General features: G+C 33.9%; 1 protein-coding gene across 10 annotated transcripts in view; it reads left to right on the top strand.

The window, feature by feature from the left end:
* The window catches only part of CCDC91 (coiled-coil domain containing 91), a 347,484-nt gene that overhangs the window by 28,328 nt on the left and 292,886 nt on the right, over window positions 1-26,270 (top strand). For 3 of the 10 annotated variants that reach the window (XM_064591463.1, XM_064591464.1, XM_064591465.1), the window contains one exon: window positions 2,956-3,037. The exons of the other annotated variants lie outside the window; for them this stretch is intronic. The gene's annotated coding sequence lies outside the window, so the exon portion shown is untranslated. The remainder of the gene's footprint in view (window positions 1-2,955; window positions 3,038-26,270) is intronic. 10 annotated transcript variants of the gene reach the window in all.

The raw sequence follows: 26,270 nt of genomic DNA, 5'->3' as shown, positions 1-26,270 counted from the left end.
CAGCCTATCCAAGGGAAAAGTCAGCACCTTACATGGAGCCAAAGTAGAGGGGAAAAAAATCCCCGATTTTAATGGCATTGTGTCAGGAAATGGAAAACATGGTGGGGCATGTGTGCAGATATATGTAAACTTGTAGCTCTGCATGCTCTTAGGTTTTTATTGTGTTCCTTTTATGTCTTATAGAGAATATAATATAGGCCATGGTGAAAATTTTTTTCTCGACTTTTTAAAGGAGTGGTGGATGTTTTTGTGATGCTGTCAAGATAAAATTTCTATTTTTTGTTAATATATTTACTATCTGTTTGATATTTCTGTAAATAAATGAATCTTTATGTAGCTTTTGCATTTTACCCTAGGCAATGTTGTGTGCTCGCTTGTGTTTGGCTCTGCTTTCATTTGGCTTCCTTTTTCTGAGACTTGAACTATTTAATGTCCATAGCCAACCTTCTAGTGTTCCAGTGCAACTATATGCCCCTCATCTCCTACTTTCTTCTTTTGCTTGTCTCCTGAGCAAGATTTCTCCCTCTATATTTATTTCCTCTTTTGAAACTTGCCTCTTTGGTATACCATTTCACTAGGGTATTATTATATAATTTGATAAGTTGAGTAATTCTCATTTATTAATGATACTGATGTAGGAAAAGACATTAGGGTTCGAGTTTGACAGCTAAGAAAGAATTCTTGAGATGTTTTTGGTGCAAAAAGGTGGTTTTATGAAAGCATGGGGACAGGACCCGTGGTCAGAAAGAGCTGCACCGGGGTCATGAGCAGTAGCCCATTATATAGTTTCAAGTTGGGAGGGAGTTAGGGATCGCTTAAGTCTCTAAGGAATTTTGGAATAAGGTTTTCAGGACCTTGAGGGGGCTAGCTATTATTGGGAAAAGGTCATTTATTACTGTCTAATAAAAACTGAGTCATGAGACCCTTCAGATGTATATCGGTGGGTCATATGCTTGGGAGATGATTGCCAACACATATCTAAAATTTCCAAAGAAATTTTTATATGTTAAAGTAAACTTACAGGATCTTGGAGGTTGGGCTAAGATTACCTGTTGCCCTTAGCAAAGTATTAACATGGAGGCAGCTGAGTCCCTAGAGGAGTGTTACTCTCTGTTTCAAGGACTTGTCAGTGGGGCTGTAGGTAGTAAGGAAATTTAATACTTTTTCTTCTGCCTCTGTTTCCCACATCAATACTGCTAGTAACAGTAGGGAGTTTTGGTATTTAAATTGACAATCACAGGAGGTGTTAACTTATGTCATTAATATTATAATATTAAGTACTTTGAGATTTTATTTTCTTTAATTTTGAGAGTTTTTGGTCTTTATCTAGATTCTTACTGTGAGGAAGAGAAATGTATTAAAACAAGTAAGTAGTCTCCTAAAACCGTAAGGTTCTTGGAGAAAATTATTTCTCTTGAAACCCAGCCAGTAGAGGTATGTCTGTACTGTTTCCTCAGTAGCTTCAAGTCAGGTATTTTCATGGATGTTCTGCTTGTCCCAGAAAGAGAGCCTAAAGCTGAGTTTTTCACTTGGGGAGTGCTTAAATGTTCCACAAATCAGTGACTAGATACATTTCATTTTGTGCCCATGTGGTTTCTGTGGGTAGTTTGTTGTTTTAAAAACTTCCAAAGAACATTTTTTTTTTTTTTCCTGGCAATCATGTGTATCCTGTGCAAGTATTTTTCATTATTAATAATCTTGAGAAGAACCAACTCCAGGTCATAATGCAGTTGGCTAAAATCATAAGGTATTATCCAGTCATCCCATATGATTTGTGTCTGGTTTGCCAAAATCCATTAATTTGAGGCTCCCAAAGGGCAGAGTAATGGTTTCCTCTCCTGTTTTTGTCACCAACCTGTTTTTGGAAATTATTTCTATCAATTCTGTATAAATTAACAGTCTTCCAGAGAAATTCATGAGATATTTAATTTCTTCTGGGCCTATATACTGGTTTTACTTTGGGGTGGGTATTTCCCTCCTCCGTTCTTACTCTATATAGAAATTTCCCTTTGTTTTTGACTTGAATTTCAGCTTTCCATTGTGTTTTGCTTTTCATCTTCTTCCTCATTTAGGCCTAGTGGTTAGAAATCTTGTCTTTAATTGAATTTCGAAGTGGTTAAGTTTCTGTCCTTTTCCATTCTCCTGTACAGTAGTGAGGGTTTGCTTCTACAGGTACACTACAACCTTTTAGTAATGAATTTGGGTTTAAAGAGAAATTGAATTAAATTCTTGAGTTACTTCAGAAGTTGTAACATCATGCTATTTACATTTCTGGCCACACAATGAAGGTTTTTATGAAAGTGAAGTATTGTAGTGAAGTTTTTGAAAGTGAAGCTTTTGTGTCATCAGCTTGTGGGCATGAAAGGTGTTTTTAGGATTTTGCTAGCCCAGAATTACAATGTTAAATAGTCCATATAAATCTAGTTAATAAGTGAATTAACCAGAAAGAAAACTTGAAGAACCCCTTCTCTGAACTTTCTAACTTAACCGAGGAGGAAACTGAAATCTAGATAGATTTGGTGACTGTGATAACATGTAATTTAGTGGAAGTGTTAGGACTAGAGCCTAGTGCCCTGACTCTACATCTAGTGCTCTTTCTACTCCCTTGAGATCTCTTACTATCTTATCACCAACAAAATGATAATTGATGTGAAATGTTACAGGGCTCTGGTTTTAAAATACCCAAATACATTTTATTTTTGTGATATAAGTTTGATGAGAGAAAGCTTACAAATTCATACCACATTTTCCCTCGTCCTGTAAAACAGTACTGATCATCTTTGAGGTTATTCGTTGAATATTTGAGGAAGGAAATTGTTTGGCCTTTATTTGTTTAAGCCTATTCTTCATTGTATTAAAGTAGTTTTTAAAACTTCCCAAAGCTAGGAAAACATGCAAATAAAAATCTCCTATTTAGCATTTGTTGATGGCTTTTCCTGTCTATCTTTCTAACAGAACCTGTTTTGTTCAGGCATCTAAACCTTCTTCACATGACTCAGAGAAGGGGTCCTCTTTCCGAGTTCCAGGATTGATTCTGGTAAGTCTAAGTGAAACATGGCAGTTCCCTTTCTTTGCTAGTGACAGGTTCAAAAATTAGCAGATCACAATCTCAGAATATCTTGATCTCTTGCTTCCAGCCTGTAGATGAAGCTACACATAGGCAGTCACCTAGGAGAGTTACAGAGGATTTCTGAAGCTCTGACTTGTAGTGCTTAGAGCCTGCTGTACCTGTGGACTTCCTCTTGTATTTGATAATGGTTATACATTTCTTTATTGTTGAAGCCAGTTTGCTTTTGGAATTTCTGTTACTTCTGGATGAAAGATGCTATCTGATACATCTCTTGATACTTTATACTGTGAAAGACAATTCAATAAGAGTTAGATTTTGGCCACTAAGTTGTTGTGAATTCAAGGAATAGAGAAGACTTTAGATAGGTTTGAAACTAGGAGAATCTCTTTTAAGAGATTTGTGATTGAGACAATTATAAAATCAGAGCTCATAAGGCATCATAAACCATTGTGACTTAACTTCCATCTTTTTTTAGCTCTACTGAACTTTTCTTCCTTTTTTTTTAAATTTAAACCAGTAACCTAAGTCCAGTGGTTTCTGTTCATTTCTTATTTTCTTTGACCTCTATTATATTATACCTATTTCCATCCTTGTTCACTTTTCCGATATGACTTCTAGGGCATCGTTCTGTCTTTGTATATTTATGATCATTTCTTTTAAATTTCTTTTACTGACTTACTTTCTTTGACCTATCTCTTGAGTAGTAATGGTTTTCTATGTTTTTTATATTCTTGGCCTAATTAAAAAAAAAACTTATTGTTTATTTTTTATTTTATTTTATTTTTTTTAAAGATTTTTTATTTATTTATTTGACAGAGACAGAGACAGCGAGAACAGGAACACAAGCAGGGGGAGTGGGAGAGGGAGAAGCAGGCTTCCCGCTGAGCAGGGAGCCCAATGTGGGACTCAATCCCAGGACTCTGGGATCATGACCTGAGCTGAAGGCAGCCGCTTAACGACTGAGCCCCCAAAAAACTTATTGTTTAGAATAATTTTGGAATTATAGAAAAATTGTGAGCTTAGTACAGAGAGTTCTTATATATTCCACTCATAGTTTTTCCTATTATTGATATATTAGTATGGTGCATTTGTTAAAATTAATGAACCAATGTTTATACATAATTATTAACTAAAGTCCATACTTTTTTTCAGATTTCCATAGTTTTTATGTACCATCCTTTTTTCAAACTCTTCCAGGTTCCCATACAGACGGGATACCATATTACATTTAGTGGTTATTTATGTACTTAGGTTCTTCTTGGCTATGATGGTTTTTTAAACTTTACTTGCTTTTGATGACCTTAACAATTTTGAATAATACTGGTCAGATGTTTTATAGGTTGTCCTTCAAGCAATTGGGGTTGGTCTGATGTTTTTCTTATGTTTAGAATGAAGTTAGGGGTTTGGGGGAAGAGACCACAGACATAAAATGTCATTTTTATCATGTCATATCAAGGGTACACTATCAACATGACTTAATCATTGTTCATATCAACCTTGATCATTTGGCTGAGATGGTTTTTGTTAGGCTTCTCTGCTTCACAATTCTTTCTCCCCCTTTCCATGTGTATTCTTCAGAACAAAATCAGTGTGTGCAGGCCACACTTAAGGAGTGGGGAGTTCCACCTTCTTGAGGGTAGAGTATTTATATAAGTTAATTGGTATTTTTCTGCATGGAAAATTTATCCATTCTTCCTTCTTTCCTTCCTTCTTTCTTTTCTGTTCTTTTCATTTCTTCCTTCCTCCTTTCATCATTTATATCAGTATGGATTTGTGGATATATATTTTTCACTTTACTTCGCCTAAATTTTTAATTGCTGTTTGTACATTTATGTTTTCTAAATATGTTTATCCTGGCAATTCTTCCTACTTCTCTTTTAGAAAGAGCTCTTTCAGGGGACCTGGGTGGCTCAGTTGTTAAGTGTCTGCCTTGGGCTCAGGTCATGATCCCAGGGTCCTGGGATTGAGCTCTGCATCGGTCTCCCTGCTTGGCGGGAGGCCTGCTTCCTCCCTCCCACTCCCCCTGCTTGTGTTCCCTCTCTCGCTGTCTCTCTCTCTGTCAAATAAATAAATAAATCTTTAAAAAAAAAAAAAAAGTGTTCTTTCTAGTCAACTTCCTATTGGACTGCATCCTACTGGTCTTTTTTTTAAAAAATATTTATTTGAGAGAGAGAGAGCATGAACAGGGGGAGGGGCAGAGGGAGAAGCAGACTCCCCACTCAGCAGGGAGCCCAACTCGGGGCTCGATCCCAGGACCCCGAGATCATGACCTGAGCTGAAGGCAAACTCTTAACCAACTGAGCCACCCAGGTGCCCTGGTCTTTCTTTTACTGAAACCTCAAACTAAACGTGACCATATTGCCTAGGCTCAGACTAATCATTTTATATCTCATCTCCTTCATTTTATGCCTCATTACATCTACCCAAACTTGCTTTTCTAACTGCTTTCTCAAAGCTAGAAACCAGTGAAATCTTTGAGTTTTCCTTTCCTTGTTCCCACTTCCTTAGTAGCTCTCATTTGGATTATCTTTGTCTCTGTCCTTTCCCTAAAACTAGCCTATTCTACTTCCACACCATTATCCATACCGCCTCCTAGACCTTTTCCTGAAGTATATGTTACTTATTCAAAATACATCTCTTTTCAGAATCCTTCAGTGAGTTCTGTCTCTGACTCTAATTTAACTGTGATTTTAGGCAAATTACTTGGTTTCTCTCTAGCCTGTTTTCCTACTTAGAAAGTGTAGGTAATGATAGGGATCTTCTGAGCATTAAAAGTGATAAAGTGTCTAAAGAGTTTAGGTATGTGTCTGGTACAAAGTAGTACACTGTAGAAGACAATTATTTTTATTATTCTGTGACCTCTTTCAAACTCCGTGAAATGAACTTTCACAATTTGGCTCCTAGCCACTTATCCAGCAGCTTCATTTGTGGATATTCTCCTACCATAGTTACCTTGTCATCCAACAATTTCACACAATTTGTTGTATTTTCGGTTTGCCATACTATGTACTTTTATATACCTGTCCCTTCTCTCATGTTCTTTTGTCAGGAATGTTTTTATCTTTCTCGACTAACAGGAAAACTGGCTTCTCTATATATCCTTCAGTATTGAACTTAACTATTCCCACCATGAGAGTCAATCACCACCATTTTCTATTGTCACTATACCATGTGTATAGATATGTAATGTATACTGTGTATATGTTTGCAAGTGTGTCTCTGTTAAATTGTGACCTCTAAGGGGAAGGCCTAAACTTAATTTATCATTACATCATTAGCATTTATTATGACTCCATTAAATTTGTTACATACACTGCCTTGCAAGTGCTGAAATTATGTCTAAGTATCCTTTACTAATGGTCATGAGGCTTCTACTTGAACCCATCCAATAGTGAGAAATTTATAACTGGAGAGGTAGTGATTACTTTTGGATGGGTCTAAATTTTAGAATTTTATTAATTTTTTATTTTTTAATTTTTAAAAAAGATTTATTTATTTATTAGAGAGTGTGTGTATTCTCTCTAATAATACACAGGGAGGGACAGAGGGGGGTGGAGAGAGAAAATCCCCAAGTAGACTCCCAACTGAGTGCAGAGCCCAGCATAGGGCTCGATCTCACGACCCTGAGATCATGACCTGAGCTGAAACCAAGAGTCGGACACTTAACCGACTAAGCCACCCAAGCACTCCTAGAATTTTATTTTTATGTAGATTTTAAATCTGTCTGCCTTTAGTTTTCACTTGTCTGTTCTCTGGAGCCGTAGTTAGTCTGTGCATTCAGCATTGTAAAGTATTTGAGCACCAAATATGTTTTAAGTACATTTCAGAAATCTCTTGGTTAGAAATGAAAGAGACCTGAAACATTGTAACTTAAGAAAAACAAATTTATTCATTGACATTGCTATTCTCCAGACTTTTTTGATTGTTCACCTCTATCAGGTATCAGGTGTATGTCCAGTATGGGTATATTTATCTGCTCATTGTGTATGTGTGTGTTTGTGTGTGTGTGTGTTCATGTGTGTATGACTATAATAATATATTATTTACATTACAAAACAGACATAAACATAGTACTTTGCAAAAGATAGTACAAAATACGTATATTTTAATTTACGTGAAATATTTCTTCTCATATTCTGATGGATCATCTTACATGTCCCCTTCTTTTCAGGGTTGTATGTGCACAACATCTTAAAGCTCTCTGATATATGTAATCAGACTCTGTTATGGGCAGGGTTGGAGCTGGTCTTTGGAATGACTGAAATGACTCAGATGACTTCAGAAGATCTACTTTTTCTTTTTTCTTAATGGCTTCACTCTCTTGGACTGGCTTCTCTTTGGGGCTAGGACCCTGGTTGCTGGCTTTGGGCTCATTTCTTCACAGCTTTCACTTACTCAACAAATTTTGAATGGAGTGTATAGTCTGTGTCTGCTGCTATTCTAGGTATTGAAGATATAACAATGAGTATTAAAAAGAAGTATATTTAAGTGATAGTACTATGTAGAGAATTAAAGGAAAATGATGTGACAGTGATTAAGTGACGCTTAAGAAAGTGTTTGTCCAGAGGGGACATTGAATGAGATCTGAATCTCAAGAAATAACTAGCCCTGCAAATATCATGAAGAAGAGCATTCCACGGAATAGCTTAGGCAAAATTATTAAAGTGGGACTGACCTTGTATGTGAGGAAGTAAGATAAGGCAGTTGAGTTCCTAACTTAGTAGATGGGGAGAGTTTTGTGATCAGAAAGAAAAGGGTTTTTTCCCTTCTATCTCTAGTTGGAAACATCCCAAGGAAAGATTGATTGATTCAGCTGGTATATTCTTTTTTTTTTTTAAGTCTAACAATAAGAGATTTATTTATTTATTTTTTCCATGCAGAACGTGCCCTCTTTAATACCCATCATCAGCTGGTATATTCTTAATAAGCTGTGCAATAATTGTAGTAGTTGATGCCATGTTCTTTTTAAGAAATCATGTTACTGTATTATTCAGTGTAGAGTATTTGAGCTAAGTTAGGTTCTGTTCCTAACCTAGAAAGAACTCTTACATTAGAGTTCCAAGGTGGGCTTTATATGTTTGAGTACTTAATTTAGATATTGAAATGCTGTATATTATGGATATTAGAAACTTCAAAAAATTCCCCCCAAATAGAGCTCTGTGGTGACTAACTGGCTTTACTACTATTACAGAATTTTTTATTTTTTATTTTTTTATATTTATTTATTTATTTATTTGACAGAGAGAGACACAGCGAGAGAGGGAACACAAGCAGGGGGAGCGGGAGAGGGAGAAGCAGGCTTCCTGCCGAGCAGGGAGCCCGATGCAGGACTCGATCCCGAGACTCCAGGATCATGACCTGAGCCGAAGGCAGTCGCTTAACCAACTGAGCCACCCAGGCGCCCCTATTACAGAATTTTAACCCTACTTTTTTTATGTTGTAATTTCGGGTTTTGAACATGTGGGTTGTGAGAAATAAACCGGAAATCTTGTCTCTGGGGGTTGGAATCTGGTGTAGCTTCAAATGACCAACGAAATATTTTAACATGTACATTACCAGGTAAAATTTCAAATGGATTTTCCATAGGGTACAAACTTTTGAAGCCAAATAATGTAAAGTGATTTTGTACTTGCAGACAGATTCCTGTTGAGTTACATTGGTTTTGTTAACTTATGGTGGGGAAATTGGTAGCTGATTAAGCAAACAACTAAAGAAATATCTTTGTACATCTTTTGTACAGTTTGTTCTTGTTCACTTGTCACGGGTTGTTTGGGGAAGAGTTCTGAGATTACATGCTAAGAGTTGGTATCCTAAGAGTCCAGTGGGTTTTTTCCTTGTATTTTTAAAATGACAGGTGTATTTCAAGATCTAGAATGGCTTGTTTTGTTTCAAGGAATTACCCTAGAAGAATTGAAATTAGCAATTTTTAGATTTTTAATTGTACTTAAATGAAGGTATGTATGTTTTCTTTCTTTCTTCTAATTCATTTGAGAATTTTAGGAAAGGGACATTGTGTTACTATTAGGGTGGCCAATTTAGAAAGGTCTAGGTGAGTTTATTATCTTTCAGCTTGCATTGTTCTTATTTATATGAGTGGCTGGAGATGTTGCATGTAATTTGAGGTCTACATCTGGTTTTATGTTGAGTGAATCTGATCTAGGCTCGGCTATCTTCAGTCGTGATTTTCCCAGCTGTAAATTAGAAACTTGGCATTGAAAATCATGTGGTTTTGTGTAAGTAGAATTCAGATTGTGATGTTTTCTGTCACTTCATAATTCTAATTTTAGAGTTTCAGTTTTTATAGTAGAATAATTCACTCCAGAAAAGTCTGAAATTTGCTCGCCCATATATTGCCAGGAACATTGATGGTCAATGGTTTGTCAAACTGAATATCCTTTATTAGAAATATGGTGAAGCTTTTATTCATCCACTCATAGAATTGTAACCATGAATTTTCTTTTACTTGTAAGGTCTACAGGAAACTCTTTGTATTTGCATTCTCAAATTTCTTGGAAACACAGAGCTATCTATGGAATTTTCCCTTCATTGGTAATAAAAAGGTAGGAGTGGGGGATAAGTCTACAGCATGAGCCACTTACTGCTCTTTTGACTTTCCTTAGAAAAAAATTCACCTTTCAAAATAGTGGTCTGAATTGAACAGGGTTCAATTGGAATACTGTAGGTACCAGGAAGTCTTTTCTTGTAGCTGTTACCTATTTGTGTAGTGCCATCTACTAGATTATAAATGCCTTGAGGATTGAAGTTACTATATATTCATCTTTGTATTGTTACACTTAGCTCCTCACATAATTTATACAGAGTAAGTATAGTGGGTTTGTTGAATTAATTTGGATTGACTGGAATTAGAGAGGATGGGGAATTAGGCAGATGGAAAAACAGGGCTAATCTGAGGGAGGCTAAGTCTTCTAGTCCTAAAATACCTTGTTTTAGTTTAAGTAATCAAGAATGGTGATGTTTTATTTACCTTTAAAACCCTATGATTGACTAGTCAGAAATTGTAGCATGTCCTTGCTCTGTTACCAACTGGAATTTACCTTTCAATAAGCTGTTCTGTGTAATAACGCTGGTGGTTAAAAAATGCCATTACATATATTGTTTCAGGGGATAGTTCTCATGAATCAATTTCTAGACTAAATTCTTCAGTCTTTTTTTGTTGCTCCCCTGTTTAAAAAACTAATGTGTAATTTGCATATATTGTGAAATGTACACATAGGAGGTGTATAATTTGTTGTGTTCTGACAAATATATAACTTTCTACTATATACATCAATTAAGATATGAAACATTTCCATTTCCCCAGAAAGTTCTTCAGTTCCCCTTGTACTCTCTTTCTCTACACCATTTTACCCCAACCCCTGATCTACTTTTCTGATTTCTTTTACATAGACTAGTTTTACCTGTTCTTGACCTTCATATAAATGGAATTACACAGTATGTACTCTTTGTGAGTGGCTTACGTTGCCCAATATAGTATTTTTGGTTTTTTTGATTATTAATCTGTTTACTTCAGTATGACACATACAATTTACCATCTTCACCATTTTAAAGTATACAATTCAGTGGTATTAAGTGTAATCACATTGTGTTACCATCACCACCCTCCATCTACAGATCTCTTTTTGTCTTGCAAAACTGAAACTTCATTCTTATTTGTTAATTTAAAAGACATTTTCTAAAAAGAGGTTATAGCACAAGCTCCCTTATCCAATCAATTGGATATTGTTTATAAAAATTTTTCTGGCAAGAGTGGTTAGTCATAAAAATGATATGTACATACCTTAAAACATAGTATATATTTATAGTCCAGTCTTTTGATATTAAGTCCACATCTTTCCTGTGAACGTAGGTCTGCTGATTGGAATGCATCATGGCCTTTAACCATTATCTTTGATATCTAGTTTGATTTTCCTTTTATGTATAGTGAGACAGTTGAAAATAGTCCCAGTGGTTACTGTACTAAATTTTTATAGTCTTGCTTCTTGAAAATATGTTTTTAAAAACAACTAGACTTTATCAGATTGTTATGAAATATTCAACTTATTCATGGAAGCAATGATTTTTAAAATATTTAATCAGGTTACAATAAATTATATTAACAAATAAACTGGGATAAATATGTTTAGAACAAAACAACTGATTCTCAATAGTGTTACAGTCAACCCATGGGAGCACAGGTGTAGGGTCATGTCTTAGTAGCCTTGACACTTTCTTTAACACATTAAGAATCAAAAGTAATGGGGAATACAGGTTTATTTCATGATTAACTTATGAGTTATTTAATGGAAGACAATTAAAGAAACTTGTACCGTAGATACTAAATTGATAATTTAAAAGTTTTTAAAAGTTTCATTTTTGTACTATAAACAAGTAGTCTGCTCTCTTCCCTATTGTCATAGTGAGTTTATTTGTGCATAAAATGAAATCATAGTTTTTATTTGAGTTATCTGTTGTTGTGCAGCAAACAACCCCAGAATCTTAGTGGCTTAAACAACTGTTTTATTTCATTCACAATTTTGTGGGTCAGGCATTTGGGAAGGATTTTGATGGTTATATACTGTTGTGGTCATCTAGCACTGAGGCTACAATTACTGGAAGAGTGGGAGATTCATTAGGTATTTTTCTCTTCATGTGGTCGCTTCACATGACCTATTTTGGGTTCCCTTGCAACATAAGAGTCTTAGGATAGTCAAATTTCTTCTGTGGAGAGTGGCATCATCCAGAGCAAGTTTTTCAAAGGACCGTAAGTGGAAGCCATCAGTTTCTTAAGGTCAAAGCCTTATTTCTGTCACATACTACTGGTCAAAGCCATCATGGAGCTCATTTACATTCAAGGAGAGGAGACATAGACTCTACTTCTCTATAGGAGGCGTGCCAAAGATTTTGTGGCCATTTTTAATCTGACACAGGTTTAAATGGTATATACAATTGATGACATTTTGATTTTTAAAGCCTGAGAATATTTCTTGTGGATGTCAACATTGAAGTCTGTGGAAGAACACATGGGTCTATATTTAACTGATTCAAATTATAAATGAATATGAAACATCTGGAGAGTAAAACTGGTGAAGGATAGAATGCTGGCAGCAACATCATTATAGCAATGGCTACTGTACACTTCTAATTTATCAGTTAAGCTCCTGTTTTACCAGTATGTTTGAAGAAGAGTCTCTCATAGCGTTAAAAAAAAAAAGAGGAAAACAAAACTCAGTAACGTATAGATGAATTTGAGTTTTAATCTTTTGGCAGACTGCAAATTCCATTTGGTATCTTGGTAACAGACATTTTAGACAACAGTGTGATTTGGTTTTAAGTGGACTAGGTCATTTTCAAATGAATTTAATATTTGCAAGTAACTTTTTTCTTCTTTGTTACTTACACTAGAAGTAGTGCCATTTATGTATATAGGTTGGTAAAATTTACCATTGATTTTAAATACAGTGTCCTTTATCATCTCTAATGATAAAGGAAAATCAGATCTGAGTATCATTTCTTTCAATGACACGCTATGATCTTTTTTGATGACCACTTTAGGTCATTAGAAATACTTTCTTTCACTAGGTTTTGCAGTGCTTTGCTCTTGGAAGTAATATCACTTTTATTAAGATCAGCCAGCATTTAAGTGTGTGTTATGTTTTGTTAGATCTGAGACTATCTGGATCAAAGAAATTCGAATTTAATCTATATCAAATGTATGTAATTAATAATGGTGTTGAATTATTTTTTGAATAAAGCAGAAATGGAAATACTCTTCCTCTCCTTGTGATTGTTTGCTGCTGGCACCTGCTTTCCTGATGGTGCCAAAAGGAATTACTTTCAGATGTTAAATCCACTGTAATTTTAAGTGATTCTTCTCTTTCGGCAAAGACTCGCTATTTCCAGTGACTTGTATAACATTGTTATTAGTACTTTTGTTACATAATACATAGACATAAATAATTTTGGGTAGTCATTAACATATTTCCCTTATTTTATATAAATATTATGTATTAGGTAGGGGAGATTTTCTGTGGAAGAGTATTACTATTCAGCTTTATTCTTTTATATATAATATAGATATTCTGAATAGTATAAAATTACATTTATAAGCTTAATGTCAGTGCTGTATTATAATATGCCTTTTCTTTCTTCCATTTAATCTTTCTTGGCTTGAATTATTTTATTCTATAAATTATTTCAATATCTGCTGTTTTTATGTTGAAGTATGATTTTTTTATATGAAGTAAAAAAACCCAAAAACTGAGACTGCTGTATTCAAAACAGTTCAAATGAGAGTTTATATACTACATTAGAACATGGCTCAGATTATGTAGAATGATGTGTAGTCACTGTTACCTTAAAATTGGCCATGTGGTGAAATACGAAAACCTTTCTTAGTAACTAGGGTATCTTTAAAACCTGTAAAGTACAGGTGAGCCACAATTTAGGACCACATAAAAAGTGAAAATCTGATTTATGGAAATAGGACTTACTTTCATTATAGAATGATTTTTCCCCAAAGTTTGTTGAAAAATACACTTTCATGTGTAATGTATGTGTATAATATGTATAATGTTTTTGCAGTTAAGTAGTTTTCAATACTTAATACTTTTTACTTTTGTGTAAGTATAATAATGATACACTTTTTTTTTTCAGATTTTATTTATTTATTTGTCAGAGAGAGCAAGTAAGCAGTGGGAACAGCAGGCAGAGGGAAAAGCAGGCTCTCCGCTGAGCAAGGAGCCCCATGTGGGACTCGATCCCAGGACCCTGGGATCATGACCTGAGCCAAAGGCAGATGCTTAACTGAATGAGCCACTCAGGTGTCCCTGATGATATATTTTAAATAGAATGTTGTTCACAGCTACACCTCTTTTACAAAACAGAACATTTATCTCCTTTAGTCGCTTTCATCTGAATATAGTAGGTATGGTTTCTCGAGACCGTGACTTGTATAACATTGTTATTAGTACTTTTATTTTGTTACATAATACATAGAAGTAGAAAAACAGGTAGAAGTATATACAACTGTGGTATTCTATACTAATGGAATTGAAAATTAGTAGTTTTATTTGTATATTTGTACTGTGTTGTGATTGACTTATTTTCTTTGATTTTCATGTAACTCTGAGCATATCTCTAATAGTTATGCTAGTCTCTTCCAGTTATGTTTATACACACACACACACACACACACATATTTTTTTTTACATTGTGGTAGGCAGAAGAATGTCCTCCAAAGATAACAGGTCCTAGTCCCTGGAATCTGTAAATGTTACCTTATTTGGAAAAAGGTTTTTGCAGATGTGATTTAGTTAAGGGTTTTATAAAGAGGAGATTATTCTATCCCAGGTTTATTCATTCATTTAGGAAATAATTATTGAGCATTTACAGTATGTCAGCCATTGGGCTTGATGCTGGGGATATGATGAGGGCCAAGAGAAAGATATTTGATGAATAATATTGAAAATCTTTGAAATAAAATAATTAGGGGAAGCAAAATAGAGGATCTTGAAATAGATTACCAAACATACAAGAATGTTATATGTGAAAATTCAATTCAGGTGAATGGGTGTGGATTATTTAACAAATAGTTCTGGCATATTTGGCTATCTATTTGGGGTAAAATAAAGTTGGATCTTTATCTTACACCATATACAAAAATAAATTCCACATGGAAGGACTTAAAACTTCTGCGTTAAATGTAGGAGAGGACATGTGCATTCTTGGGGTGAGGGAGACCTTAACCACCACTGTAAATCTACAAAAAGATATATTTGTATGAAACCTAACTTGAAAAAATACACTATTTAAACAGTGGATTTGGTAAAAATATTTGCAATTCAGAGGAAAGACAAAGTTGATCTGTTATTTGAAATAACTACTTAGATATTGACTAAAAGGGAGCATATAGCAAGCAACATAAGAACCATGAATGAGCAAAAGGTATGAGGAAGCAAATTTAAGTGGGCAAAAACATATAAAAAATGTTGAAACTCATGAATAGAAGAATGCAAATTAAAGTACTGATAAAATATTACTCTATCAAATTGCCTCTTTCAGTCCTTGCCCTTTATTGCGGGGAGTGTGGGGTGGGTGGGGGGGGGGAGAAAGAAAAAAAGGAAAGGACCAAAAATAATTTTTTGCTGGCAAGGACCTAAGGGAAAAAGTTATTTTTGTACTTTGCTGGTAGAAATGTGGATTAATGAAGCCTTTTTGGAAGAATATCTGACATTGGTTAAAATGAAAAAAAAAAAACTATATACTGACTGATGTAACAGTCCTTTTTTTTTTTTTTGAATCTAGCCCATAAATACATACCTACATACATAAAGTTTTCTGTACAAGCATTTGTATTGGCAAAAATTTGGAAACTAAGTATATGCCTATCAAAAAAGTTATGGTTGAATAAATATGTATTTATTATGCATCTACAGGGTGAAGTCTTAGTAGCAATTAATAAGAGGGAATCAGATACACACCAGTAGTCTAGGAGGGATTTCCATTGGATATTATTATGTGAGAAAAAATAAGAATGAAAAATGTGCATGATATTTTATATTAAAAAAATGCAGTGACAATACCATTATATATGTAGATGTGAATATGAGGGTACATATTTGTATATGTTATATGAGAATAGAGATATAGGTTAGATACATATTAGGCTGTTAACTTGGACCATCTGGGTGGGTGGATGGGTGGAGCTGGCATGGGGGGTGTAAGGAAGGGATAGGTATATGAGGTAGGGAATCATGTCCACAAAGTAAGAAAAACTGCATTAAAAACAAGTTTTATGACAGTATGATCATATTTATGCTTTAAAGTTAAAATTATACATTTATGTATTTATATATGGAAAAGATTTTTTTTTTTAAATTGCATGTAGTGCTAGTAATTACTATAGTTCTTTTGGAAAGGAGAATAAATTGTCATGTTAATGGAATATTATGCAGATACAAATAATACAGTTATGAAGAGTGCAGTTATTAAGCCATTAATGACTGTGAACTATATTTATGATGTATGAAAAAATGATTTATGGTCTCATGTATAATTTATATATGTATGTATTTAAGTACTGGAAGAGAATAGGGTAAAATGAAAATACTATAGGGGAGAGTATAGTGAATTGTTTTTATTTTGTTTTGACAAATTTTGGAGAAAAATATAGCTTAATAAGCTGCAAATCAAATTTAGAAGAAATACTCATACTAAAAATTAATATATATGGATTTTTTTGTGATAAAACAGTTTTTAAATTATGTCTTTAGGCATTTGCAGGCTGTTTAAATTTGGAGTCAACTGGGCATTTTTTTTATCAATATCTTATTCCAAAAACTCAAGTCTCTTCATGATTTATTAATGAGAAATCTTTGGTTTCATGTACCATTATTTCTTACTAGGAGAAAAACTTTGGGTCTCTGGGAATAATTAGCATAATTTCATACTTTCCTTTAAGTATTGTTACAGATTCAGACAGCCAATTCTGTTAATAGCTTAGGCATTGTACATATTATTTGATGATTGAGATCTTTACAAACTCTTTGAATAAAGGTATGAGGAATAAGGAGCAGAGAAAGAGATAGAATTTGCTTTTAGTCCTTTATCTTATTTTGAGAGATCTTTCCAAATCTCTCATATGCTTTATTGTTTTTAAATGTTTGTAGTGTATCTTACCTCACGTTAGGTTTTATGAGAATTTGTGACTTTTGTATTTATCTGGCATGGATTGTCTGAATTTTCTTGATTTGTGTTTGTTGTCTTTAACTGATTTTGAAAAATTTTCAGCCATCATCTTTTCAGATATTTCTTTGTCTCATTCTCTTTGGCTTCTCTTTCTGGGATTTTAATTACATATATTATAGACCCTCTGATACTGTTTTGCAACCCATGACCAGCCCATGCTTTTTTCTCTTTTTTATCAGTATATGTTTGTATTTAAATTTGGATAATTTCTTTTGATTTATTTTTAAGTTTACTGATTTTTTTCTTCTATTCTGTATAGTTTGATGATAAGCCCAAAAGAAAGTTTCTTCTCTGATACTGTGGTTTTCATTATCAGCATTTCCATTTTACTTTTATTTTTGATAGTTTCCATCTATCTGTTGATATCCACTTATGCATGTTTTCTACCTTTCTATTATATTCTTATATTAAGCACAGATACTTTTTTTTTAATGTTCCTATCATTTTGATCATCTCTTGGTCTAGTTCTGTTGATTTGTCTCTTGACTTCTTTCTTTCTTTTTTTTCCTTGCCTGTCTCATGATTTTTGTCACCATTTGTAAATAAAGACTGAGATAAATTGTATTTATGTCACAAAATAGACATACCTCTTTTTCTTCAGGTCACTGATGTTAGTGTTTCTAAAACATACTAAATTAATGCAGTATGAAACTAAGGCAGATATGTGATAAAATTGGCAAACCAATTCAAAGGAAAATGCAGCGTAAGTCAAAACATTTTAAAAGCGATATATTTAAGTTTTATTTTAACAGTTTATACTTTAACTTTTTGAACGTATGTAGAATTAAAAGAAAAACTTTTATTTTGAAATAATTATAGATTTATACAAAGTTGCAAAGATAATATAGAGAAGTCCTCTTTACTTTTTCTCGTTTCCCAAGTGGTTACATTTCATGCAACTACAGGATAATATAAACCAGAAAACTGATATTCATACAATGTGTGTGTATAATTCTGTGTCATTTTATCACATCTGTAGATTTGTATCACTATTCCCTCATCAAAATACAGAACTATTCCATCATCAGTAAGATCTCCCTTGTGCTACCCTTTTATAGTCAGCCCTACTCCCTCCCCCTCCACCATCCCTAACCTCTAGAAACCACTCATTTGTTCCCCATATTTACAATTTTGTCATTCTGACAATGTTATATAAATGGAATCATACAGTATGTGACCTTTTGAGATTAGCTTTTTAATTTTTTTTTTCACTCAGTATACTGCCCTTGACATCCATCCAACTCATTGCGTGTTTCAATAGTTTTCTCTTTTTCTCCTTTTAATACTGACTAATACTTCAGTGGTGTGGATGTGGCACAGTTTGTTTAATATTTACTTATTTTAGGACATTTTAGTTTCCAGTTTTTGGCCATTAAAAATAAAGCTGTGTCCAATCATGTACAGATTTTTGTGTGGACATAAGTTTTCCTTTCTTTGGGAAAAATGCCCAGAAGATCTTATTCCTAGATCTTATGGTAAGTATATGTTTAATTTTTAAAGTAACTTACAAATATATTTTCCAGAGTGGCTGTACCATTTTACATTTGTGCCATCAATGTTTGAAAGATCCAGTTTCTCTATATTCTTGCCGACATTTGGTATTGTCACTGCTTTTTTTTTTTTTTTTTAAGTAGGCTCCACACCCAGTGTGGAGCCCAACACAGGGCTTGAACTCAAGACCCTGAGATGGAGACCTGAACTGAGATCAAGTTGCTTAAGCAACTGTAGGCACCCCTCACTGCTTTTTATATTAGCTGTTCTAATAGTTGTATAGCGATATCTCATGGTTTTCTTAATTTGCATTTCCCTAATACCTAGTGATGTTGAATGTTTTTTAATTTGCTTTATTGTCATTCTCTTTGGTGAAAGGTTTATATATATTATCCATTTTCTAATTGGGTTTTTGTTTTTTTTTTAAACCATTGAGTTTTGAGAGTTCTTTATATGGACCTGAGTCCTTTGTCAGCGGATATGTGGTTTGTAGATATTTGCTCCCAGTCTGTAGCTTTTCATATGGCATTGTATTTCTTTTTGTTTGTTTGTTTTTTGAAATACTTAAGACATATGGAAAAGTTATATGTAGTCCAAATGATTCCTGTATACTCTTCACCCAGATTTCCCTAATGTTAACATTTTACCACATTTAAAAAAAATCATTCTCTCTCTGTCTCTCTCTGTCTCTGTATGCATATATATATCTATGTGTGTATACACACATAGGCAAAAATACATATTGTTATAATTTAACTTAATAGGAAAATAGACTAAAAAATAGGAAAATGGACTGAACAATAGAAATAAAAAAGTAAACCAAGAACTTACTGGATTTGGCTATGATGGACTAATACAGTTTGGATTACCATCATGCTATAAATGACTATGATACTAGATAAGATATATGAAGCATCTATTTTCAGGCATTCAACAAGAGATAGCACAAGGCTGTGATCCTTGAGAAATAGGAAACACAGGAGGTTAATTTCATATTCTCCCCAGCTTTCTACCTGAGTACACTTTCCCTGACCTAAGAAATGGAGACAAGCTAGGGAACTGTGATTTTGATGGGTAGAGGAAACAAAGATTAGAGTTTGGGGAATCATGAGGCAGTTGGAATTTGCAGGCAGGGTATTGGAGAGGGAGTTACAGAGAAGTAACTTCAGGAATCTGCATAGGGTTTCCTTTAAATATGTATGCACCTAATAACAGAGCTTCAAAATACATGAAGGAAAAAGTGACTGTGTAGGATAAAAAAACGTATTCACAATGGTGAACAGCATTTTTTTGGGGGGGGGGGCAGAGGGAGAGACTCTTAAGCAGGCTCCATATCCAGTGCAGAGCCCTACGTTGGGCTGGATCTCACTACCCTGAGATCATGACCTGAGCCAAACCAAGAGTCAGACGCTTAACCGAGTGAGTCCTCCAGGTGCCCCGAACAACACTTTCAGTCAATGTGACCTAGGTGACATTTGTAGACTGCTATCACCAATAGTTTGAGAATATACATTATATTCATATGCACAGGGAACTTTTACCATGTCTTTCTTTTGGGTGCTTAGTGGAGGTCTTCATGATGGACATTTGGATTGTTGTTACTTACTTTTATTTTTTTGTGTGTCCAGTGGGTATAAAGTAGCAGTAGCATTTCATTGTTTTAAAATTTGTTTTTCCCTGATAATCTTTGAGGTTGAGAGTCTTATTCATTCAACAAAAATACATTGAGCACCACCTCTTTGCTAGTCACTTCTAGGTTCTGGAGATAATTGGTGATCAAACTGATAACAGTACTTGTCCTTGTGGAGTTTATATTTAGTGTGTGTCAGGGAGACAAAAAATAATCATAAATTCAAGAAATAGATAAAGTATGTTAAATGCTAAATGCTGTGCAGGGAAGGAGGAATTAGGAATGCTGAGGGGAAGGTTTTATTTAAAATTGGGTAGTTACAGTGGAAATGATATTTGAACCAAGACTTGGTGGAAGTATGGAAGTCAAGCAGCTCTCTGAGGAAAGAGTATTCTAGGTAGAAAGGATAGTGCAAGGTCTTAAAGCATTAAAAAAAACTGGCTATCTATATTAATTATCCAAAATCAACTTAAAAATCATATTAGGACTTGATCATTTTGTAATGATAAAAAGTTAAATTCATAAAGAATGTATAGCATCAAATATACAGCAAAAAATGGGTAGAAATGTAAGGAGAAAGTGGTACCTCTATTATAATAATGAGAAATTTTAACTCACCTGTGATTATTGATAGGTGAAGCAAAAACAAAACAGAAAAAACCCAGCAAGGATATAGACCTAAATAGTACATTTTGTGGACATAACCTAGTTATGATATACTAGGACAGAACCTAGTATATATAGAATAAAAAAGACACATAACCACAGTTAAATCAGAGATTAAAAAGATAGTGAGAAATAAAAGCCATTTAAATCAGAAATGAAGTAAAATTGTCTTTCTTAAGGTGATAATGATACTTAGAAAACCCTGAAATTACACACACACACACAGAAAAAAACTGTTGGAAATAATAAATGAATTCAGCTAAGTAGATGGATACAGAGTCAACACACAAAACCAGTTGCCTTTCTATACAATAACAATGAACAATCTGAAAAGGAAATTAAGGAAACAATTCCCTTTATAGTAGCATCAAAAAGAGTAAGATACTCAGGAGTTAACTAAGGAGGTGAAAGACTTGTACAATGAAAACTATAGAACATTTCTGAAAGAAAGATGACATAAACGGAAAGACATCCCATGTTCATGGATTGGAAGACTTAAGATTGTTAAGATTTCAATACTAACCTTACTAAGTGATCTACAGATTTAATGCAATCCCTATAAAAATCCCAATGATTTTTTTTTTTATTTGCAGAAATATAAAAACCCATCCTAAAATTTATGTGGAATCTCAAGGGACCCTGAATAGCCAAAATGGACCTGAAAAAAAAGAACAAAGCTGGATGACTACACTTTCTAATTTTAAAACTTACTACAAACTAAGCAATCAAAACAGTGTGGTACTGCCATAAAGACAGATGTATAGATCCACAGACTAGAAGAGAGAGCCCAGAAATAAACCCTCTCATATATGGTGAAGTGATTTTTGGTAGGGATGCCAGGGCCATTGGATGAGCAAAAGATAGTATTTTCAACAAATGGTGCTGGGAAAAGTAGATATCCACCTGCAACAGAATGAAGTTGGACTCTTTACTAATACTGGATACAAAAATTAATTTATAATGCATCCATGACCTAGTGTGAGATCTAAAACTATAAAAAATTTAAAAGAAAACATAGAGCAAAACTTTGACATTGGATTTAGCAGTGGTATCTTGGATATGATATTAAAGGCACAGGCAACAAAAGAAAAAAATAGACAAATTAGGCTTGATGAAAATTTTTAAAAGTTTGTGCATCAACGATATAAACTACCAACAGAGTAAAAAGATAACCTACAAAATGGGAGGAAATATTTGCAAATAAGGGGTTAAAATCCAGAATATATACAGAGCTCCTAAAATTCAACAACCGAAAACAAACCACCAGATTAAAAAATGGGCAAAGGACTTGAATAAAATCTTTTCAAAGAAGATACACAAACGAGCATATGAAAAGAAGGTTAACATCATTAACTATTAGGGAAATGAAAATCAAAACTATGAGGTACTTCCTCATATTCAATAGGATGGCTATTGAAAAAAATACTGTGGGGCGCCTGGGTGGCTCAGTTGGTTAAGTGACTGCCTTCGGCTCAGGTCATGATCCTGGAGTCCCTGGATCGAGTCCCGCATCGGGCTCCCTGCTCAGCGGGGAGTCTGCTTCTCCCTCTGACCCTCTTCCCTCTCATGCTCTCTCTCATTCTCTCTGTCTCAAATAAATAAAATCTTAAAAAAAAAAATACTCTGTTGATGATGATGTAGAGAAATTGGAACCCTTGTGTGCTGTTACTGGGAATGTAAAATGGCACAGCTGTTGTGTAAAACAGTATAGTAGTTCCTCAAAAGTAAAACTAGAATTGCTATATTATCCAACAATTCCACTTCAGGGGATATACCAAAAAGAATTAAAAGCAAGTTCTTGAAGAGATATTTGTATGCCAGTGTTAATAGCAGTATTTTTCATGATAACTAAAACATGGAAACAATCCAAATGTCTATGGAAAGATGAATGGATAAGCAAAATGTGGTATTCAATAGACTATTATTCAGCCTTAAAAAGGAAGTAATATCAGAGTGTCTGGGTGGTTCAGTTAGTTAAACGTCTGAGTCTTGATTTCAGCTCAGGTCATGATCTCAGGGTTGTGAGATCGAGTTCTGCATTGTGCTCCACGTTGGGTGTGGAGCCTGCTTAAGATTCTTTCTCTCCCTCTGCCCTTCTCTCCCTCCCCACGTGTTCGCTCTCTCTCCCTCTCAAAAAAAAAAAAAAAAAGTTTCTGACATGTGCAACAACACAGAAGAACTTTGAGGACGTGATGCTATGTGAAATAAGCAGTCATAAAAAGGCAAATACTGTATTATTCCACTTAATGTGAGATACTTAGAGGAGTCAAAATCATTGAGCAGAAAGTAGAGGAATGGTTGTCAGGGACTGGAGGAAAGGGGCATGGGGATTTATTATTAACAGTTCAGAGTTTCAGTTCTGTGAGGTGAAAAGAGTTCTGGAGATGGATGGTGGTGATTGCACAACAGTATGAATGTACTTAATACCACTGAACTGTACACTTAAAAATGGTTAAGATAATAAATTTTATGTTTACCACAATATAAAAAGATAATGACAATACTGTTAGCAACTATATGCCAACTATTTTTTAAAAAACTTAGAATAGTCACATTTCTAGAAAAATATTACTTACAAAAATTGAGGGAGAAATTAAAAGTCTGAATCATCCTATAATTATAAGAAATTGAATCTTCCCACAAAGAAAGCAACAGCCCAGATGTTTACTAAGCAAGTTTCTACCAAAATTTTAAGAAATGGATTATTCCAATCTGTTGCAATCTCTTTTAATTAATAGAAAAGCAGGGATGTTGCACCAGCTAGTTCTGAAAGCCCCACATAACCCTGATACCTAAAACAGATGAAGACATTACAAGAAATGAAAATTATGGATATATGTCCCTCATGAATGTAGATGTAGAAATCTCAAATAAGGTAATAATACATTGAAACCAACTTTGTGAAAAGGCATACCCTCTTCCCACGTTGGGTTTATTTCAGGTGTACAAGAATGTTTTACTATTATATGATCTATAAATGTAAATGATGACCTTAATAGATTAAAAGAAAAATCATGATAATTTCAATAGATACCAAAAAAGCATTTAATAATCAATTTAAATTCATGGTAAGAATGCTTAGTAATTAGGAAAAGAGGGAAATTCTTTAATCTGTTGGGACAATTAAGAAAAACAGTCATCAGCAGGTATCTTTTAAAATGGGGAAATATTAAAAACATTTCCTTTAAAAACAGGAATGACATAGGCACCCATTCTAGATATTATTGCTACATGAGAAATCATCTCAAACTTAATGACAAAACAACTAATGGAGTCTGAGAGAAACTTGGACAGTGCAGAATAAGAAGGTTTGTTACTAATCCGCCCTTTATAATATATCAGTATGACTCGAACACTAGACTTGATGTCTAGGGGCTGGAATCATCTGGAAGTATGTTCCTTTATCTGGTGATTTGATTTCATTTGGCAGTCTGGGAACTAAATCAGGCCATCAGTTGGAAAATTTACATATGGCTTCTCCGTGTGGTCTCTCCAAATGGTGTGGTTTGGCCTTTTTCACATCATGGCAGCTGGGTTCTAAGTGCAAGCAGTACTAGAGCACAAGGCAGAAATGCAGTGCATTTTTATGACCTATATGGGGAAGTTACACAATGTTAGTTCTGGTGTGTGTATTGGTTGTGGAAGTTACATAATGATCTACATAGATTCAAGGGAAGAGGACAGAGACTCTACAAATTATTGGGAGGAGTATCAGCGTTACATTCTTAGAAGAATGTGTGAGTTGGGAGATATTTTTGTTACCATCTTTGGAAGATATAATTACTATATTGCCTCTTGTACTTAACATCTGTAGAGGACATAGCCAATGCTTTAAGACAAGAAAAAGGAATTAGAGGTATTACAATTGGAAAGGAAGAAAGAAAAGTATTATCTGGAGGCAATATGATCATTTACATATAAAATCAAAAGAATATAGGTAAATTATTAGATAGAAGAGTTTGGCAAAGGTGAGTAGCCATATATAGATAGACTAATATACGGAAGTTAATTGCATTGTTATAAAATAGTGACAAACAACTAGGAAACATACTTTAAAAGAAGACATTAAATGATATCATAGGATATCATTATCTAGGAATAAACATAGCAGGGGATATATAAGACTTCTTTAGGGAAAATAGTAATATTCTATTAATAGGCATTAAAAAAAGACTCATTCTATATTTGAGTCATAAGATATATCACGTTTATGAGCAAAATGGTTCAATATCATAAAGACTATGTCTACTGAAATAAATCTACAGCCAGAAACCAGTCCACACATTTAAGGAGCTTTGGTATATGATAAAGATGGCATATCAGATTAGTGAGAAAATAAGTTACTATTTAATAAATGAAATTGTCAAAAGAAAAATTGGATCTCTGCACCTACCATATACAAAAGTTAAATTGCAGATTGGTTAAGTACTTAGGTGTCAAAAATAAAATATTAACTTTGTAGAAAATACAGGTGTTTGTCTTTTAGACCTAGGGATAGGAAAGGATTTAAAAAAATATGACTAAAATTTGCTAAGTTATAATATAATAGATTAATACAGGTAGTAACCCAAGATATTTTGTTCATCAAAAGTTACCTTAAAGGATATGAAGAAATAAGTTATAAAATAGAGGATATTTGCAATATACAAAGCTCACAATGATTGATATCAAGAATATTTCTAAAATTATATAAATCAAAAGGCACAGACAAAATAAAGAAGCTATAAATAGGTATTTCACAAATTATATATGATTAATAATCATTTGAAGAGATTTCAACTTCATTAATAATTGGGGAGCTCAAATTAGGTACGCAGTGAGATACCATTTAAAACCAAGTGTTGGAAAGGATGAGGATTCACAGTACTTTTATACATTGCTTCGACAACTACAATTTCTGCAACCATTTGGAAAATAGTTTTTCATTATCCCATGAAGCTAAATGTAGACACACTTTATAACCCAGTGATTTTACTTGTAGGCATATACCCAAGAGAAATACTGTATATATATAAAAGTGGATGTGTTGGAGAATGTTCATAGCATCTCTGCTCTCAATAGCAAAATAGACACTGAAATGTCTACTGACAGGAAAGTGACTGAATAAACTGTGGTATATTACGTAGTAAAAAAAATGAATGGTAGCTGAAATAATAATGACATAATATGTGAAAAAGTTAGGTCTCCCTAATTTATATGTCATGGGACACCCTTTAAAAATAGCTAAAATAAAAATAGTATGCTTTTTGTTAGTAGATATAGATAAAATGAAACTCTATTTTTGAAGGCAAGGGAATGATGAAAAATGAATTGAGGATTGTGTCCTGGGGAAGGGTTGCATGTAATTTATTATCAGGATCTTTAGTTTTGTGCTTGGTGGTGGGTTTCCATAAGCTGATTTTATTAGAAACAAACTAATAATAATAATAGTTAGTAATAATAATAATAATAATAATAAACCAGATCCCTGAGGCAGGGTATGACAGGGAGGCCATGTAGTTAGAACAGAGTAAATCAGGGGGAGTTAGTTATAGATGAGGTCAGGGAGGCAGTAGGGGCCTCTAATTAGGTCTAAGACAAAAGTAAACAAATATTTAACAAGGGTTTAAAGCTATTTGTGAATAATGTATTTGAACACTGGGACACTAAGTTTATAATTTCACTCTT

This window comes from Mirounga angustirostris, unplaced genomic scaffold (assembly GCF_029215605.1).
Source record: "Mirounga angustirostris isolate CCGP_5_RB_7025 unplaced genomic scaffold, mMirAng1.0.hap1 SCAF_5, whole genome shotgun sequence".
In the NCBI taxonomy this organism is placed as follows: domain Eukaryota; kingdom Metazoa; phylum Chordata; class Mammalia; order Carnivora; family Phocidae; genus Mirounga; species Mirounga angustirostris.
Note: the sequence above shows the minus strand (reverse complement) of the source record. Positions and strands in the feature narration are given on the sequence as shown.